Source organism: Mytilus edulis, chromosome 6, assembly GCF_963676685.1.
Source record: "Mytilus edulis chromosome 6, xbMytEdul2.2, whole genome shotgun sequence".
Classification (NCBI taxonomy): domain Eukaryota; kingdom Metazoa; phylum Mollusca; class Bivalvia; order Mytilida; family Mytilidae; genus Mytilus; species Mytilus edulis.
This window is the reverse complement of record NC_092349.1, coordinates 70,893,593-70,915,144: the sequence shown is the minus strand read 5'-3', so window position 1 is coordinate 70,915,144 and position 21,552 is coordinate 70,893,593. Positions and strand designations below refer to the sequence as shown.

Sequence of the window (21,552 nt, the reverse complement as noted above, 5' to 3'; positions counted from 1 at the left end):
AAAATGTTTGTCCTTTTTGTTTAAGGCTGTATGTAGACTTCAAAATCACTTTTTGTTATTTGTCTTGTTTACTCTTTGTATCTTTTACCATGTGCGAATTCAGGGTTTTGAAAAAAAGAGGTTTGAATATTGGCAATGTTTGGAGTGAAAATTGAAAAACGTAAATGCATTTATCATATATATAGCTCTTTTTGGAGGATCTGGACCCCTGTACCGTACAAATCCGCCTCTCCAAGCTGCTACTGATTTCAGATGAAAGACAGCAGAGTGAATTGCCTTTAGAATGTAGAAACACCGAAGCGCTGCGTCAATCAAAAAGCTACTGATTGCGACATAGCAATTGTGAAATAATCATGACACTTCAAAATTACGGTCTGTTTTCACGAATTTGATCTCATTTTACACAAAACAGTCTTGTGATAACGTCAAAAATAGTACAAAGTTTGCTCAATTCGCGCAATGTTAAAGCTACAGCATATGCGAAGAACGGAGGCAGATTCTTCATCTTTTTTTAACCCCACTATTTAAACAACTTCGATCTCAGATCTCCTGTTGCCTGATCCAATTTAGTTTATAAATTGTATAAATCTTGTATAAACTAAATATTACCTGAACCATGTATGGGTTCAGTCGTCCTTGAAAACTGCTCTTTGGAAAACCATAACTTCGTAAAAAAAATGTGTCCATGCTATTTAGACTATTTATTGTTCGTTATTGTTTGCTTTTATTTATACACTGGGTTTTTTTTTCGGAGGAGTCGGGATTTTGTGAATGCTGTGATCTGTCTCACTGTTCAGTATTTTTGGTGATTCCTTTTACTTTTTGTTTTAATTTGCAGATGTTAGAAAACATAAAAGGAAAAGTTTAAAATTGATATGTTCTATTATCAATGAAAGTGTTTCTAATGAAAATAACAAAACTCCATAAAAGAAATTAAGACGTACCACGCGTATCTTTAAAAGTGGTTCCACACATTTAAATCAGAACAATACATGTTCAATGAAGCTCTATCAATGCAATTAAAATTTGCCTATTTTTTCTTTTTTTTCTTTTTATTATGCAAAAACGGTTCTCATTGTGTATTTTCTAATGTTCATACGAGCCATTAATCATATACATTTCCTTTTCTTCAACACGATAACTTTTTCCCTAAATGTTGATAATTGAAATGAAATTGCTCTTACTTTATCTAACAAATCCAGAGGGCTCCTTTGTGTGCTATTATCTTACATGTTAAGCAATGCAAAATTTTCCCACTGGTTGAATATTGCATGAAGCCAATTATCAAATCTGGATAGCTAATCTAACAAATACAAAAGAAATGTTATTTGATTTTACTACTTGTCATTTTGTCGATAAATAGATGCCCATGTTCTGATTTGATCAAAGCTTTGCAGTGCTTGGTATTTTTAATGATAAGCAAGCCACAGAATGTATTTGAGCTACGCGTTGGTGATGGGGAAAGAGACGAGCTTCATTTGGGATGAAAGAAGCATACCAAGAGATGTCATCGAAAGGTTAGTTTCATTGTCACAATTTTCATTGGATATTGGGAAAAAAGCCTACATGTTTTATGTAGTAATGTATATTAAATGTAAATACATATGTAATTTGTGTCTAATATAGATTATTATATATATTCTATATAGATAAAGGGCACAGATATATAAAAAAAAATATAGAGTAACTAATATTGTTTTTCATGATAATAATGCGTGGTCTTTATTTAAGAAACAAATTTTTATCAACATTTAATTCATTTATCTTTTTTACTTATATTTAAAAATTAATTTATTGTTATTTTTAATCACTATAAAATCCGAAGCAACTCGCCATAACATACTATGAAAAGAAACTCGTTAATCAAACTAGAGTTCAACAACTACATTTCAGACACAAAAAATAAGATAAGCATGAATTTTATCAAGATCAATTAAAATAATGTCTTTATTTTTATCATTGAGTCTTAGTGCTTTCACTTCAATTTATTAATAAAATATTTTTTAGCGATAGAAAAATCACACAATCTAATGTTCAAAAGTGATTTATTCTGTTTGCCTTTTGTATCAGTTGACTTATATTTATGAACGACTTCACACATTGACAATAATGTTAATCGAAATGAAGGAAAATACACAAAGCAAACCAAAATCGCTGTTGAGTGAAAGTATACTAATACGTATAGAAACTTACAGCAGCATGATCAGATGTAATACATCTTTTTTTTAATTTAAAAAGATGTTTTACAGTTTTCGCTTTAGTATCTAAGTTGCCTCTTATTATCAAATATATAAAAATATTCAAGTATTGATTTAGAATCATTCAAATAACTGCATTATATACATATATTTAGTATAAAAAAACTTGAGGTTAATATATTTTAAAAAATATATAAATTTAAAAGAAGCATTTGAAATTGAGACGTTCCCTTATTAAACTGTTTCCAACATTGAAAGAAAAATTATTAAATGAATTGCCCACCATCATGTCATTAAAAGTTGTTAAAGCGATGAAAATCAAAAGGCAATATTTTAACTGTTTTTTCCAACTTTAAATGCAATGAAAATTCAAGAGTTTGCATTAGATTTGTTAAAAAAGAGAAAGAAATAAAAACAACATAAGACAATTATTATAAAACTCTATACTTATACCTTCCAAGTTGGATGACCGAAATAGTTTAAGATTCTATTAACATTAGGGGGTTTTTCAAAACGGGACAAAAGCTATTTACCCAAAACATGAAAAATAGAATAAACGAAGTAAATTATTAAAAGCATATTTATACCGAAGGATTCACTTTATACTAATAAGTTTTCAATTGTTGAGAGAGAAAAAAAACAACCATTTCACCAGTGAGTTTAAAAATGTTAAGTTTTTTACGTAATTGGTAAATTGGTAAATTTATCAAATTTCATGTATTTCTCTTTTATTCAAATTACAATGCATATCTATTTACTGGAGATTTAAAAAGAAAGGGTATTTTGAACACACTGCACATGTCTTTATATTAACTATAGGCAAGGGCATGGAAGTATTATATTGACTTTCCTTTTTTACTTTCATGGTTGAGTTATTAGAAATGTATTTTATTTTTAAGTTTAAAAGTTATACAATATTTATATATTTATTTAAGAAATGGAAGTCAGATTGCTATCTTAAAGCTGCACCTTTTGTTGTGTTGTACAATAGTCTTGAGCTCTTATGAACTCAGTTTACACATGTATATTTTGAGCAGAAAGTTGATGAACCAGTGGTATGTCCTTTTTCTAAAAACAAAAAATTTCATCAGAAGGTATCAAAGCCTTGTTGATAAATATTGCTTATCAACTTCACAAATAATACACGATGGTTTAGGGTATAGATTCTGGGTACTGACGTTGTTTATCATCTTAATACCGTGTCATAGTATTCTTTCCATAAAACTTTTATATTAGATAAGAAGTTATCTGTAAAAATCTTATAAAATCTTTGTTAGTCACTAATTTGTTTGAGAAATAAAACTTGTCAATTATGAAGCTATGGAAAATGAAGAGAAAATTTTATCCCGCCACATTTTCAATAGCTTATATCTATAAAAAAAAAAACAAGCATAATGACCTGTAACTTGTTGGTGATCTTTGAGTCCCTTATTTATTCCTTGTCAATTTTTACCAGTGATACGAAAAGCACAAATGCATATCAACTGGTTCATAACTTATTAACTTTTATTCGGAATTTGAGAAGTTTCTTAACGTATATTCAGGTCTCCAATTCGAACTGTTAACGCAAAGTTCTGATTCCGTCTTTAAGTATGTCTTTGATTTCGGTTCTTTATTAATTTTACTAGCTTAGGATAAGGATATTTACATATTTGACGTCGAATATCACTGAGTAAACATTAACTGTTGAAATGTGCATCTGGTGTCGTAAATTAAAGCCATTTGTGTTATTATAAATAATGTCCAAGTTAAAGAAAATTAGTGCATTGAAATCTCAATCTAATTCCAAAAACTAAAGCACTTCAATTAGTGCAATAGAGTATTTTTTCAATTATACTCCTCAAAACTCAAACAAATAAGAGCATCAAATCTTTATTCAATTATGTTTCTCAAAAATTAAACCAAATTAATCATGCATAAAATCTGTATTCAATTAGTTCATAAAACTGTAGCAGATTAGTGAATAAAAATCATTAATTATTATTTCTCAAAAATATTTGGTATGACGCATCATCCTTTGCTTATTAATACCAGAACTATAATCTAAGCTGCTCGAGCTAAGCTGTCTTATATGCATCTTTGTCCATTGTATATGAAACATAAGCTAGAACTATATACTAAGCTGTCTTATCAGAGTTTGTTTTGACTGGTTTCCCGTCTTACTCATTATTTTACAGTTAATCACCCATTAATGAGCTGTATTGATTATGACACATTCAAAGAATATATGAAGTCTAAACTGTCCCTTTAACTTCCCCTGGAAAACATTGAATCCCCAATACACCTGATTTACATAAGTCATTAAATGTCAGAAACAGAATTATCGGTTCCTATGTTACTTGTATAGTCCTGTCAGTTATGACTGACATAGGTTTATTATGTGCGCAGAGGGTATCTTTGTTTTCTTATGAACATTTTTAATGTCACTTTTTATTTAGTTTTATAACATTCTAGTTCTAGTTGCGATATTTGAAATTTAATTAGATGGAAAAACTGGATTCAAGCAACGTAAGTTAACATTTTACAGATATAGGCGAATGAAAATATTAAGGGCGATTGCAAGTTTTGTATGTAATACGAGCAGTTTAATGTAAAAATTGTAAGTTCATCACTTGACTGATGTTCGCTTGGAGGAAAATATAGCTAAAATAACTATCAGTGTTGTGTCTTGTGAGGCCTCTAGCTCATTAAGAAATTTTGAAATTAAGAACCATCGTAACTAGTTTGATCCGAAAATGGCTAGTAGTTGTCACAACGGCAACCACATGCACACGCACCAACCAGTAATCTGCCAAATGGTTTTCGAATATTTTGCATTGAAAAAGCAATTAAAGCTTCTAATGGACACGACGTAAACCTTTTAAAGATACCAACATATTTATTTGACCTTTATTTTTCAAAAATTTGAAGTGAATTCGAGTTGCTTGATTTCAATAAAATTGTTTTATTTCGATTATTAGAAAAGTACAAAATTCGCACATTAGAAATAGTGTGTACTCAACTTAAATGAAGACTTAATTTATGTTGGTGATATCAAGGATTTGTATAATACTATACAAATCCCTTGTGATATATAAAAAATGTATCAATGTTTAATTTCTGAATTCGACGACCTTAAAGCGATTGTGTGTGACTTTACCCCGATGCGATGATCGACTAATGTCTGAATAAATTTTGCACTATTCATAAGTTTGTATAATCTGGGGACTGGATAATCGAAGAGATATGATTAACGCAGAATTAATTAGTACATACATTACCATAATTCAACTGCTCTCATGCATTTTTTTTATTCTATGCTTCCTTTTCTGTTGTTTTTTTTTATAGCATTTAACAATAATCAGATTTACATGTCGTTTTACTGTATTACTATTTATTATTATACCGAATGTTTTATAGGAAAGCATTTTTTTTAAGGCTGAAATATTATTAGGAAGAGTAAGAATTTGTATACATATTCTTGGGGAAAGATAGATCAAATTTAATTTTATAGGTGATAAATGTCTATGCGATACTACCTTTATTTGTATCGCAATTTCTTGGGTCTTGAATTTTCATTCTTTTCTTGGTTAGATCTTCAATTTGCTTTATCGTCACCTGAATTGTTTGTAGAAGTGTGTTTATGTTAATGTCATGGCCTTTTATATTTGTATTGTTTTCTGAGCATTTAAGCTATGATAATATGGTAAAAGCAGTTGCTAAAGCCGCCAATAGATCGTTGGGTTTGTTAATATCTAAATGTAAAGCTAATGGTGGTTTTCAATATTGTACATTTACAAAATTATTTGATACACTTGTATGGTCTGTAATAGATTATGGTGCCTCTATATGGGGAACACGTGATTTTCATGTATAAATAGAATTAAAAATAGAGCCATGCGTTTTTTCAGGGGTGTAGGAAAATATACGCCTATTATGTCTTTGTATGGTGTCATCGGCTGGATGCCATGTAAAATCAAACAGTAGACTTACGACGACATATAATTTCTTTCATTTCATTTTGACTCTGATGGATAGTTGTCTCGTTTGCAATGATATCACAGTTTTCACGTTTTTATATTATAGTATAATGTTCGCAATAAAACTTTTCGTATAAAACAGATCAATTGTTAATTTTTATATATAATTATTTGTTTTTAACATTTTATAACACATGTTTAGTTTTATCATTTTTTTTGTGCATCCATCTAGATAGAATGAGATATGGTACGAGTGTCAATGAAACAACTTTCAATCAAAGTCATAATGTGTTAAAAAAATATATCTACACTTGATTGTCATTTGCTTAAAGTTTATTTAAGGTGGAACCCAACACCTTGACTAAAATTAATTTGGCTCGATTAATTTTCATTAATTTTCACAAAGTATTGACTTTGACCCTTTGATAAATTCATAAAAATTTCAAAAAAAAAATGAAGCAACCATTTTAACAGAAAAATTACACTGGTTTCATAGCATGTTCACAAACACTAGTTTTGATCATTGAGAAGCTTAATAGAGATTTCCAATAAAATGACTTTACTCGACATAACCGACCTAACTCAACGTGTTTCGTCCTATTGCATTGAAGCATGACGGAGGGGAGCATACACTGCATGCATGTTTTGCTCTTTGAACACGCATTGTTTGCTGGAATATATTTTAAGTAAAATCAACCCTAATTTTTTTTTTTTATCTTTAAATATTTGTTCATTAAACTTAGAACGATTTTTTTGACACAAATATTATAATGGAATAAGAAAGATAGAAACTTGTAATCAAATACACCCATCATTTCTTGTCATTTCACTTGACCCATATTTTAATTCTTCTCCAATTATGAATTTTAAACACTTTCAAGACAATATTTAGCATGAAAATATTAAATTAATGAATTCCGAAGCGAGAAGGTTGCCTTTTAATTGTTTTTACAAGTTTTAACATTTAAGAAGATTCCAACACACCCGAATGTAAAAGGTGTACTCAACTATTTATAATTTACTTGAAGATAATTTGATGTGAACAGCAATTCATATCATTGATATATTTATTAAATAGTACTTTTTCGTCTTTACCTATACAAATGTACTATGTCCATGTATTCCTTAATGAGCATTATTTTTCGCATCGCTCCGCTTGTCAGTATGAATTCAATTATTGACAACTACAACATCTTTCAAATATCTTGGATCCGGCCATAATCACAAACTGTATTGCAAGAAAATGTGAAACTGACGTGTAATCTAATGGACACATGGAAACTACATATGATCTGCTATACAGTTATGACCACTAATGGTCCTACAGACACTGTGCTTTTGACATGACGAAAGATCTTGCTTTTCTAAACTGTCAATGAATTTTGTATACTTAATATGTAATGTGTACAAAGACCAAGGCGTAGTATGATTGCCAATGAGTCAACTCTTCACAAGAGTCCAAATGACACAGAAATTTTAACAACTATAGGCCACTGTACGGCTTTCAACAATGAGCAAAGCCCATACAACAAAGTCAGCTATAAGAAGCCTCAAAATGACAAATGTAAAACACCTAAAACGAGAAAACTAACAGCCAAATTAATGTTAAAAAAAATAACGAAAAGACAACAACAAACGATAAGCACTGAATTACAGGTTCCTGACTTGGGACAGTCACATCCGTACTAGATCAATGTTGTAACAGTAAGAAATAATTGATCAGTATTATAAGCTTGATAAGTTTTCTTTATTTATAAGTTGTAGTTGTTTTTAAGATAGTGTTCAGCGGCTCTGGTTACTATCAGATCGATACATAGTTTATTTGGAAAAACTAGAAATTGCTGTTTTTATGCTTCGTTTCAGTCTCACAAGTCAGCCCTTTCTTACTGTTTTAATTGTAACATGACCATTTGCTAAACATACTTGTATGATCTCTATTGGCTTTAACTTTGATATTTATAAATAGAAAATAACTTTTCGACATTAATTTGCTGAAATATCAGATTAGAATTAAGCCTCAAGTTATAATACTTACGACAAAGAAGCCTCAAGCTATATATATAATACATGTACTTACGACGGAGATTTCGCCTCAAGCTATAGTACTTATGAGGATGATCATACTTATGTATGTCTTTTATCCAGCGACAAATGTTACATATTAGTATATATTAAGGATGATGAAATGATAATGATAAATGCATATCCCTTTTTATACATGCCAAACACTTAGAGCCACATTTTCATATGCTTAGGTAACAGGAGAGCGTAACCACTATAAAGACACACTTGTCTTTCTACGAGTAAACCAGCCAGCCTGCTACCAGTCAATGCCATGTACAAGTATATAATTATGAATATAAAATGTTTTGTTCAGTCGTGTAACACCTTCACTGGTGATCCTGTCCATGGAACTGTGGCATAGTTATATATATATACCCCAAAGCGAAACAAAAATGGAAACTAAAAATTCCCGCAAAATCAATCAATATACGTAATAGTTTCTACTTCTATTTGGACAAGTAAGAGTACAAGAAAAGTCCCGTAAAGACTGAAAAATGTAGCAACTATGTAAATTGGCATTTTCATTCATTTTTAATCAGAGATACTTTGGGACAGGATATTTTTTAGCCAATTACTATGTACTATAAATTTATTGTTTACTATCCACAGTGGTCAATGTTTATATGCGGATTATTAATTATCAGTTGCGAATCAAGTACACCTTCCAAATTACAATCTATATCACGAATTGATGTACATATGTATTTACACACATTATTTTCAATTACAATATCCTTTTTTTTTAATGTTCGTTGACTTTCATTTGAAAGAGAAGTGTATGTCAACTATTAAAATTAAAAAATGTACAAGCACTGTATTAATTTTTTTTAAATATACACTTCCCGTTGACGTATGTTTTCCCTATCGAAAAAAAAATCGGAGATGGTAAATTAAGGAGATTAACTGCAGAAGAAGCGAGCGTTTAAAATGATGCTTAATAAAGTATGATGCCATCCCAATTATCAACTTTAACAGAGACGCACTCTGATTAACACTTTGAGTTCATTTTTTTCTGAAATTGCTAAAAAAAATCGATCTTATAATAAATACCCACGGAAGTTAAATATTATCAAACATTAAAAAACGAAAAGAAGAAGAGACATTAATCTAATAACGACAAACAAAAGCAATACAAATATCAAATAATGAACGGTTCATTAAATTTTGCAAAAGTATATCGGAAAAACAAAGTCATGGTCAAAACCATGAAAGACAACTCAAATGAATTGTATGATAGGTAAAGATTCGTATATATACGTGGTCTTATGACAGTAAAGTTTAGACGGGAAACTCAATAATCACGTGATACATAAAAATCATGATTTCTTTCGTTTTTCATCATCTAAGAAATATTTGATATTGATAAAATGTATTACGAATGGGTATCATAGTTTAGGAATACTTAATTAAAACCTGAGTAACGCATTTAACAAAATTAATTGGTTAGCAATAACCGGTCCCGTTACGTGCGTACGTCGAGTTAGGTACGTATGTCAGTTTATTGGAAATCTCTAATATTATTCCGTTAACTACACAACGTAATTAAAACGTTCGGCTGATTTTCAGAGTTATTACCCTGTAGTGTTAGGTACCACCTTAATGAATGGCTATTATTTATTTTGAATTTATTGAACCATAAAATTAATTTTATACTCTTCAAATTGAATACCGAATAAGTTGGGAAATGTTTATCTCATATGCAGGTGAAGTGGGTATATTGCTACTAAGGTGCAGGAAATTGATCTTTTCAATATAAAATCATCTCGTTTGTCATAGAGTCTAGTATTGAGATGACTTTGTATGTTAAATTCGAGATATAAGTCTAAAAATGAGGCAGAGGAAGCCGTGTCTGTTGTTTTTTTAATTTCTAATCCTGAGGGATATATTAATGGAATTCAATCAGAAAAGTTCGGGTTGTTAATGGAAAAAATATGATCAATACATCTGAAAGTGAAATCAAATAACTTGGCTTCTTTGATCTTCTTGTTTTTGACAAGTTTTGAAGGAACTCCGATCATTCGAAATTTATCCTTTTTTTTTTTTAATTTCATCAAAACTAGGCCAAATAAATCCGCCTTGAATAGATAATAGACTTCAGCTTACTCATACACGAATTAAGGTATAAAAGTCATTTTTAAACTCTTCGAATAGTTTCGCTCTAATTATATACAGAAATTGCCAAAATCGTGTATTAGTAACATTTTAAAGAAATACGATGATTTAAATGTATTTATAAATTGTATGGTGTTTATTGGAAAAACGCACGGAGATGCAGGGAAGACACCTTATATTTCGGTAGGTATGAAAGTCCAATGATAAGCATAAATGTAGGACCAATAGTAAACAATAACATTACAAATGGATGAAGATGTGGTTACTGTCAGGAAGAGGAACGACAACTGCTGACGGAAACCACTGACAAATGATCACGTTGTATTTGATACGTAGCTAGATTGATGTCGTCTCCTAGATTATTGTCTACTTGAAGGTTATTAAGGTTTGTAAGACTGGTGACACTATTGACAATATCCGATTGTTTTTATTACTAATCCTTTTCCTATACTTAAGAAGTGATATATACTCACTTTGACAAGTTCAAGGTTCTTAACCTTCAGACGCTAGATAAATAAACATTAAAATAATATGATAAAACAAATCACAAAATTTATCAACTTTTAGCTTTTTTTCTTGGTGGTTTATCAATCATGTTTGGGTCGCAATCAACAATTATCACTACAAATATTAGACTAAAAATCATATATAATATACGTAATTTGATGTGTTATTTTCATTCCAGTACAAAAATAGTACAAAGGATTTCTGCTTATTTTAGCTTGTTTTGTAAATGCAACAACTTTAAGTGGTAAATGTATCGATTTGCGTTTACCATGTGGTTGTAACCATTATGACGAGGAAGATTTTGTTTTGCTGTGTTGGATGTAGACAAAAATTAGATAACAATAATACCGAACACCAAGGAAGATTCTAAACTGAAGACTGTCATTAAAGTGAGAGGGTTAGCGCTATAGAACCAGGTTTAATCCACCATTTTCTACATTTGAAAATGCCTGTACCAAGTCAGGAATATGACACTTTTTGTCCATTCGTTTTTGATGCGTTTTGTTAATTGATTTTGCCATGTGATTATGGACTTTCCCAATTGATCTTCCTCTAAGTTCAGTATTTTTGTGATTTTACTTTTTCCTTAACAAATGGCAATATCAAAAAGCTCAATCTCATCAACCGAGAATGGAGAAAAACAACGGTCATATTCTTGACTTCGTACAGACATCCTTTTATAGAAAATGGTGGATTGAACACGGTATTATAGCTGGCTAAACCTCTAACGTGTATGACAGTCGCAAACAATTCCATTATATCGACAACAATGTGTGAAAGAAAACAAAACCCAACACTTTTAAGTTAAGCTAACAAAAAATGGGGTACAACAGTCAATAGAACAAACAACTATGCCAACAAATAACAACAAGCGGCATGTAAATACTCTATAGACAAAAGATATTAATAAAACATTACCATGACACATTACATGCTATTCTCTACGAAAGATTAAAATAGAGTTCACAGATTACCTGCTACATAGCAAAACCTCTGACTCACTAATAAAAATAATATCTTATTCGAAGGTCATTTTTTTCTCTGTGTTAGGTGTTCTTGCGTTTGTTTGTATTGTATTCATGTCATGAAATGCTGTAATTTTAGCGGTATTTTTTAAAATTGTCATATAAGCGAGAGGCTTGGCTAGCCATAAAACCAGGTTCAATAAACATCTTTTTCATTCGTAAAATGTCCTCTACCAAGTCAGGAATATGTCAGTTGTTATCATATCGTCCGTTTCTATAGGAATAGTGGTGTTTGCTTTTGTTGTTTTTGTACCTTTATATCAAATGTCTTCACCTTGCTTTTATTTTCCAACTCGGATTTGTTTTCGCTTTATCAATTTATGACTATTTAACACCGGTTTACTTCTGTTGTCTTTATTTTCCGCCTTTTGTCCCTTAAAGCCCACTATACAGACTTACTAAATAAAGTCACTGCTGTTTTCTCATCCAGAGTATTCATTTCGTGGCAACAACAATTAAAATTCAAATCTTCAATACTTTTTTTCTTTTTAAACACGTAGATACATGCTGATGATACAATTTGAATGTATCAAGATTATTAATCGTTTAACATTGGTTGTGTCCATTTCAAATGACAAGTTTAGAACATCAAGCTTGGCACGCTCCCAAAACCAGGCAAATAATATTACGTCCCTTTTTCGACGCATATATTTCTGCTTATAACTACATTCCACAAATCAAGAGGACACATCTCAACCTCAGCACAAGCTTTTTTTAGAACGGGAAAGTCTATATATATGTCAGTATACATATCCCCCGGGAAACCCTTGGGGTCAGTTTCAGAAAGAAAAATATTTACTTTGTAGGATTTCATACGAACGAGGTGTACGAATATCCGCAGCTTTTTATCTTTAAGTTTTTATATAACTTGATGGTTATTTCTTTCGTCATACTATCGTACAAATAACAAAAATACTAAACTCCGAGGAAAGTTCTAAACGGAAAGTCCCTAAGCAAATTGCAAAATTCAAACCTCAAACACATGGATAACAATTGTCATATTTCTGACTTGGCACAGGCACTTTCTTATGTCGCAAATTGTGGATTAAACCTTGTTTTATAGCTAGCTTAATCTCTCACTTAAAAGACAGAACATTTCTTTCATTGATAATCAGTTCTTTTCCTGTGCTGTTTCGTAGAATTTCCACTTTTTTTTACTTTCAAAACATGGTAAAATAAAACAGACTTGAATTGTCATCAGACTTGTGCTAAAACATACTAATATGAATTGATGTATTATAGTCTTTAAACTCAACAAATATTTACACTATTATTACATAAAGTATTTAAGGTGTTTATTTTTATCATTTCTAAGAAATGCAAATTTTGATGTATTTTCCATATTTAGAAATTTATTGCACGGAGATGGAGGAGAAAACACATGTATTTTTGTAGGTATATAAGTCTAGTAGTAAAACATCGAAGACCAATAGTAACAAAATAATATACACCTATTGACTGCCAGCTTGTTATCCCTGAGAAATCAACTATTGCGAAGAAGACGGCAATAGTTGGTATCAAAGAGACAACAAACTTGCTATTATCCTCATAACCAGTCAATAAGTGTTTTATTTTTGGCACTCTCCCAAAATCTGGCAAATAATATTACGTCCCTTTTTCGACGCGTACATTTCTGTGTATATTTCTGCGTAAAACTACATTCCACAAATCAAGAGGAAACATCTCTACTTCAGCACAAGCTTTAGAACGGAGAAGTCTATTTATATATGTCAGTATACCTATCCTCGGAAAACCCTGGAGGTTAGTTTCAGAAAGACAAAAGATTTACTTCGTAAGGTTTCATACGAACAAGAATGTGAACGAATATCCGCAGCTGTTTCATCTTTAAGTGTTATTTCACTTAATGGTTAGATATTTCGTCAGACTTGTGGATACCAACTGTAAAACAGTCCATGTAAATTGATTTAATTAATGGAATTAACAACATTACTGTATTGGTTAAAACAGAAAATAAAAAGATGGAATCCCAGTTCTGTGTAGACCTGTATTGTTGGCACTCATACCACATCTTCTTATGTTTGAATTCGTGTATCACCTAAATGGTGCTTTCTTCTAATTTCTATTTACATATAACTGTTATATATATGAAAACAAGCTTTTTTTTACATTCAAAGTTGCAATACTCCTTTGATATACTAGTATCACAATTTATGTCCATCAATCTAAAGTTGCTATACGAGTCGTTTAAACCAGCTGCATTTTTTGTTTATTTGTGTTGTTTATAAGTGTTTCTCGTTTCTCGGTTTTTACATAGATTATACCGTTGGTTTTCCCGTTTGAATCATTTTACACTAGTTATTTTTGGGTCCTTTATAGCTTGTTGTTCTAATCTAGCCTAGGTTCGTGTTGGTGGACGTACTTTAACCTATTATTGTTGACTTGAATGGAAAGTTTATCTCATACCTCATATTCTTATTTCTATTGGTCTTTCTAGATGAGGTAATTGCGTCACTAATTATAGACTTGCTATGTGCTACATGTTCTTTTACTTTATGCGATTCTTTTTTTCCCCTAATATCATGACCAACAAGTTATATGATGAGTGTTTCATTCTGATTATACTAGTAGCATGTTTTGTAGCAATTGTCAATTTGTCGTCGATTCATGAGTACGGATATTCTTTTGGTATATTTCGGATGTCTGTTGATTCACTTTTTGATAATGTTGCTTCAGTATCACATCCCAGACTGTACATCAAGTATGTCATCTATATTAGCATTTTCCCCTCAGAAATATATATTATAGTCGTTTTAATTTTCCTGAATAAGTTGAGTGCTTTACCATAATTGATTCACATCTTTGGTACTTGGCTCTTTAAAAAGTCTCTCACACATCATTTATATATTTTATTTTAAAGTAATGTCTTTGAATGTACATTGGTTTTGTTTCAATTCCCTGATAATTGTTGTCTTACAGATAATAAGAAGAAACAGCTTATCACGACAAAAGACATGCAGAAAATCATGAAGAGAGATTCGTATTACCCTGTAGAGCCAGGATGACCAGCTGGATGGCAAACTTCGAAGGTTCGTCTTAATTCTATGATGGTTTCCACTAATCCTGGCAAATTACCGATTTCATCTGCAAACTGCAATATTTAACTATGCCTTCAAGTTTCAGGTCGCATCAACATATATAATTTTGATTCCGAAACCAAACACCATTGAAAAAAGTCAGGCCACAATGTGCATCTATTTTTCCAAATTCGAAAACTTTTTTTTATAGAAAAAACTAATTTAAGTTTGTGATAACCTCTTTTCCTCTTTTCAGAAAACCCCGTACTCACAAAAGGTTTTTAAATGTAATGAAGACATTTAAAAATGAAACTAATGTTTACATATGGGTCAAACATATCTACCAGTCAGTGACTGTACTGACCTCGGCGTATTACAAAAGTAGCCTTTTGGTTATCTCCGTTTGAAAGACTCGACATGATGGTTAAATTTATTCAGTGAATATATGTCAGACGAGATGGTTGAATCAGTAGCAGAAAATCAGCATACAATCTTAAATGATATACGAGGTTTAGCTGGCTATAAAACTAGTTTTAATCCACCATTGTCTTCATAAGGAAATTTCTGTAACAAGACAGGAATATGACAGTTGCTTTACATTCGTTTGGTGTGTTTGAGCTTTTGATTTTGCCATTTGATAAGGGACTTTAAATAGACGATTATTTCAATCAATCATTTTTTGGAGGCATGGTTCAAGAATTAAGTGGTCAACATGTTGATGGAATGCAACAAATCTTTTTAAGAAATACCTGTAATTCGAGAGAAGCCGGTATATTTTAGTAGACCATGTCATTTGACGTAAACAACTTTAAAGCTTTTAGGAGGATGGACATTTATTATGTTATATATGTAAACATGAATAATAAAACATGTGACTCCAAACATGATTTCGTCATTTGCCTTCTTCCTTTGCATATTCCGATTATGTTACAACTAAAAAAATATGTTCATTTATTAATTGCTCCCTGACCCGCATGTCAATTATTACTTTGATCATCGTAATTGTACTCTAAATTCAAACTTCTAACAAAGACATTAGATTTTACGCATTCACTCCTTTTTAAGATCGAACCTGTTTCGTACCGGATGTGAATCATACTGACGTGCAGCTGACGATGCAGATATAAAATAAGATATAATTCTTACTCCAATAAGTTGATTGCTTAAACTTGATTTCAGAACTGTGGTTTTTGTTATAGCAAATTATCTATAACGATATTTATTTGGCAAAACATCATAAGAAGAAAATCTAATATGCCATAAATAAAGTCTCATTTGTAGCGATGATCAATATCAACCGAGAGCTTGATCATATTCATCTTTATGTTTATTTGACGTTGTTAACTTGCCTCAATACAGATTTATTTACAATGGTTATTTACCCAGACCAATTTCAGATATGAAATGGACATAGTTATATCTAATATCGGCTCTATAACGTAAAAATGACAATAAGATAAATTGCTAGACTAGTATTAGTTACTTGTCCAAATACTATATCATCATATCCTATAGTATATCTATTCATGTTGTGTAATTAAAACTTTTTGTGTATTGATTGCTTGTTCATCTGTACAGATCTTCGGCATTTGCATTAAACCATACAACAGTACAAATTATGGCCGATTGAACTTTTATCTAATAATGGGACATTTGTATCACGTATGAATTGATGGTGTTCCCCTATATTTTATATATAAAAAAAACGTTAGTGAGATAGCATCCTCCAACCCTTTTGAAAAACGTTTGAAATTTACAAAATTTCATGTTATGCTTTAAACTGTTTTAATAGTTAATGGAATGCAATAGTGTTTTTCATACGAAATGAAAGCAAGTAAACTTTGCATTTTGCTAAAATAAAAGGATCGTTATTTGCTTTTAATTCGGTTTAAATTTCTAAAATAAACACGATATAATTCTTACTTTGCAGTTTTAGTTATAAATATAGATATATTATTTACATTTTAATCTCAATGTAAAACAAAACTTCGAGTAAAGTTAAGACGATCATCTGAATGCCTGCCTTTGAAACTTGCAATTCCGTACTTATTATTTATGAGTTTGAACAGCGGTATCCTACTGTTGCCTTTATTTATTACCCGATTCGTAATTGTATGAGCAACACAACGGGTGTTACTTGTGAAGCAAGAACTGCTTACCCCCGGAGCACTTAATCACCCCTGTTATGTAGTGAGCTTTGTAATATCTCATCTTTTTGTGTTTTGTCATTGTATGTATCATTGTCAATTTTATTATTGTCCATAGTGTTAATTTGGTTTCTGATTTTATTTTACTTATCTTGTGATTTTAACGACTCCATGCGATTATGATTGCTATCACATCCACGTCACAGTTTCTGTTATATCCCGAGGATATCACCAACTAAAAAAAAAGCACTTTTGTGTTGACTGAAAATATCGTTGATATGCTAATAAAAATGTTGAATTATTTGAAACAATAATGACTGGCAAAGATTACCTCTTTTGTCTCAACATTTTGGAATTCGTGATTTTTGAAATCTCTTCGAATCCGTATTTTCATTTGACGTTCCAACTGTTTTGATTTTAGCGCCACTTTTTATACACAACGCGTCAAGCGTTCCAAAACAAATAAGCATGTTTCAAAATGTAAATAGCTAATCTGTTTTTTTTTAAAGTTAAATCATTAAATGGAAGTTATGTTATTAAATGTAATGTTAGCAACAAGCAGAGACACATACCATATATCCTATACTAGAATAGTATATGTCTCGGCAAATAGTCATTACATAATTGTTCATGTGCATTCACTCTCTTTAGTATAGAATATGTAAGTTGCATTAACATTAATAATATTCCCCTCTACTTCTAGGATAAAAGTGTCCGATGAAACTTAATAAACGGGGTATTTTTTATATAAAAAGACAGGAAAAATGTTTTCAGCTTAATACCTTAGTTTACTTTTGCTATTAATACTTTTACATGGGCACATTTTTAGGATGCATAATATACCCATACTATGATAATGAATTCTACGTGAATATATTTCAGCAAAAGGGTTAGGCTGGTGTAATGTACGATTTTTGTTTATCAGAAAAATGATAAAAGGTTTATTTTTCGGGTTTGTTTATATCTTATTTAAAATTAAAATAAAAAATACAATGCGTTATTCTCCGCTTTACACCAACCTGAAGTCATTTGGTATACGGTTTGAATGGGCTATATGTCTATCGAAAATACAACAAAATGAATTATGAATTATACATGCATTTTGTTCTTTCTAGGTTAAAAAAAAAATCAGAACTTGTCAAATCGACAGCTTTATGTTTTTGGCATGATTGAATCCTTGTAATCTGTGGAGATTATGGATAGCTGTCATTAATATTCGATGTAATTTGAATATTGTAAAATACTTGATTAAAAGACATAATTGCACACTGTTTAATATGCGGGTTTTATTGTTATGATAAAAATTAATTATAACCGAAATCTTATAAATTCAAATTCCGAAATATCAACAGTTCTTATGGCGTGTATGAGTCATGTAATCGATGGGTCGATTACGGACAAGACATGAAGGATGGACGGACAAATTGTCAAAACTACCGAATCTAATACTCTGCGTAGTAATTTGTACAAATTGGATTAATAAAGTATCCAAACTCACTCGATTGTTAAGAATTGATGTCATAAGTCAATATCACAATGATGTATTGGCTTAGAAAACGTCATTTCCATTTATGTAATCATCTGGGATCTAAAAGCTCGTCTAAATGAGCATAAACGGTATCATTCATTTCTGGTGATCTTTTATTAGGTTTCTAACATTTCTAAATTGCTACTTGCTTAAAAATGTCAATACACAATTATATAATTAGATAGATCGACGTGGTTTGTACCGTTTCATCATGACTTGTTGCACAGAAGTTTGATAGATGGTTAATCAATATGGTAGAGGTAGGGGTGAAACCAATTTGCACAAATATCACATGAAACAGACAGCTACTAAATATTGATGTTTTCTCTCTGAGGAGTTGAGAACAATGATTGATATCTAAAACATATAGTAAGGGCTGTATGACTAATACTTTCTCTAAGCATTTATTTCATATCAATGTCTGGAAGGAAAACTTTACTTGTTTTCGTACTTATAGATTGGCAAAACTTAGTTAAGATATGTTCCAAGCCGAACTTGTTAATGGTTTTGAAATTGCAATATTACTTATCTGGTCTGTTTGTAAATAAGTTTTTTTTTAACTTTTTGCTTTCATCGGCGATACCATTTTGACTACCCTTTTATAATTTTACAGAACTGCAACTAGCTTTGATATAGAGTATCGGATGCTGCATGTTTAGTATATATATTGGTGTAATAAAGTTATATACCTATTTATTTATGTGTGTAAATGTGTTCAGCATCTGCATATACATGTGCAGAAAATTACAGTTACAGGTAAACACATCATCTAGTGTTTCTTAGATTTCAGATAGATGAATAATGCACAGTGAATCCTGCAGGCATAACCACTGAAATGTACACAACAAATAACACTTTTTTATTGAAGCATCTGTTAGTTGCAGGTTCACGCTATTTTTATTTTTTTTACATAAACCAAATAAAAAACCATAGAAATATAACAATTTTAATGTTAAGAAAGATAAACATACTTTTACTATCTGAATTGCACTGCTGCAATAAAGGAAACATCCAAATAAAGTATAACACTAGAAGAATTATACGTTTGTAATAATTATGATCAACAAATCCTTCGTCATATATTTATTAACATTGAGATAATTAAGAAAAATAGAATGTTCAAAATAAGTATATAAACATGATAAAAGCCAGGAATCTGTAATTCAGTGTTTGTCTCTTGTTGCTGCATACATCAAATTTGTTTTAGTTAATTATTTAGTACATAAATCAGGCCGTTAGAGTTAACATTTTGTGTTGGGTCTTTTATGGCTGATTATGCAGTGTGGGTTTTACTCATTGCTGAAGGCCTTACAAAGACCTTTAGTTGTTAGTTGTTAGTTTCTGTGTCATTTGGTCTTTTATGGAAAATTGTTTCTTTGGCAAGCTTCAATTTTTAGTATTTAGAAAAGTCTAAAAATACAAAGTGCAACATTTTTAAAGAAAGACAAGTCTGCGCGGAAAAGAATACGATATACATTTAAGTATTTATTACTTTGGAACTTATACATTCATAACACGGTATCTAAGATTATGATCGAGAAATTGCAAATAAGTTGGCAAAGCTTAATTTTATGAAGTTAATGTAAAATGCATATCGAGTACAAATGTATTTCAGTGTTAGAAAAAAACAACTAGAAAAAAAACTTTAAATGAAGGAAAATCAAGAAAGACCAACTTTAAGAGTGATATGAAAATCCAAATGGTTTTAAAGGCATAATATATGAAAAAACATTTTCGAAATCGGTGTGCATTGATGTCTCAACTAGGATTGTGTTGACAATATTTTAGAGAAAAAAACTAAGTAATTAAATTTAAACTGTGAAGAAAATTTCGTGAATAAATTTAATGGTTTTTAACGCATATAGTCTGTTGCACAGAAAGTATAGCGTGATAAGAGTACATGGTTGAATAAGTTTCTGTTTGTGGTGTTTTTGTTATATCTTAAATTACATGTTTTTTTAAATCACAATTTAACATTCATGTCATTTGGGGAATATACATGTATTGTTTATGAGAGACCGTTGAAAGTCTGTTCCAAACACTCGCGTCTTTTTAGAACTTCGTTTATTTGTATCGTTGGGTAACTGTCTAATTGACATATACCCTACAGTTCCTTTTTAAATACTCGATGTCAGTAGCAACTGCACCTATATAATGCGTTCAAGAAACTCATTCTTCTGAGGTGTAACAAACTATTTTCTTCTGACATTTACACTGATCAATTCTGTTGCACAGATTGAATCGGTTATTGATGTTTCTGTGGTTTTTGACAGTCTTCTAAGAAGCAAGACGCCACTTCGGCATAACTTGTGTATCATATAACAGCATTTGAATATTGAAAGTTTTAAAATGTCAGACTCCATTTAAGTATTGGATAGAAGACAAATGTGTATAGGGAAAACTATTATTGATTATGCTAATCAGCATCAATAAATTAATAATCTCTAAGACCTCCTCTTTGGTTACTCATTCAGACATTTATAAGCAAGAATACCCATGGGTCAATCAATTTGAAGATAGAATTTCATTGTAACATTAGTCTTTTAACAATTATTCTTATTTTTTCACTATTTTTTCTTATTTTTTCACTATGTTTTCTTATTTTTTCACTATTTTTTCTTATTTTGTAAACTAATGTTAAAATAACCTTATGAATATGAGCTCTAATTCATAGTTCATAATGTTTATAGTTGTTTCCTCGTTCAAAAAAACAATTAGACTTCTGCAAGACTTCATCAGACATCATTTAATCAGATGATGTTAGTTGTTTGTTTCTATACGTATATTATAGAAATTGATCATTTATACAGCAAAACCATCGAGATAATAATGTATAAATTCAGCAATTTGCGCGTCATTTTCCATCTCGTGTTTTTTATCATTAGTTCGTTCTCTTTTATAAAATATTGCGGTTTTTTTTATGTGTTATTTAAAAGTAAATAAAACGTTCGAACACAGTATATACTTATTAATAACG

General features: G+C 30.6%; 1 protein-coding gene across 1 annotated transcript in view; it reads left to right on the top strand.

The window, feature by feature from the left end:
- The first annotated feature begins 1,444 nt into the window (after positions 1-1,444).
- Positions 1,445-21,552, top strand: part of LOC139528304 (matrix metalloproteinase-16-like) — a 53,399-nt gene continuing 33,291 nt past the window's right edge. The window contains exons 1-2 of the mRNA XM_071324216.1: positions 1,445-1,517; positions 14,803-14,912. The gene's annotated coding sequence lies outside the window, so the exon portion shown is untranslated. The remainder of the gene's footprint in view (positions 1,518-14,802; positions 14,913-21,552) is intronic.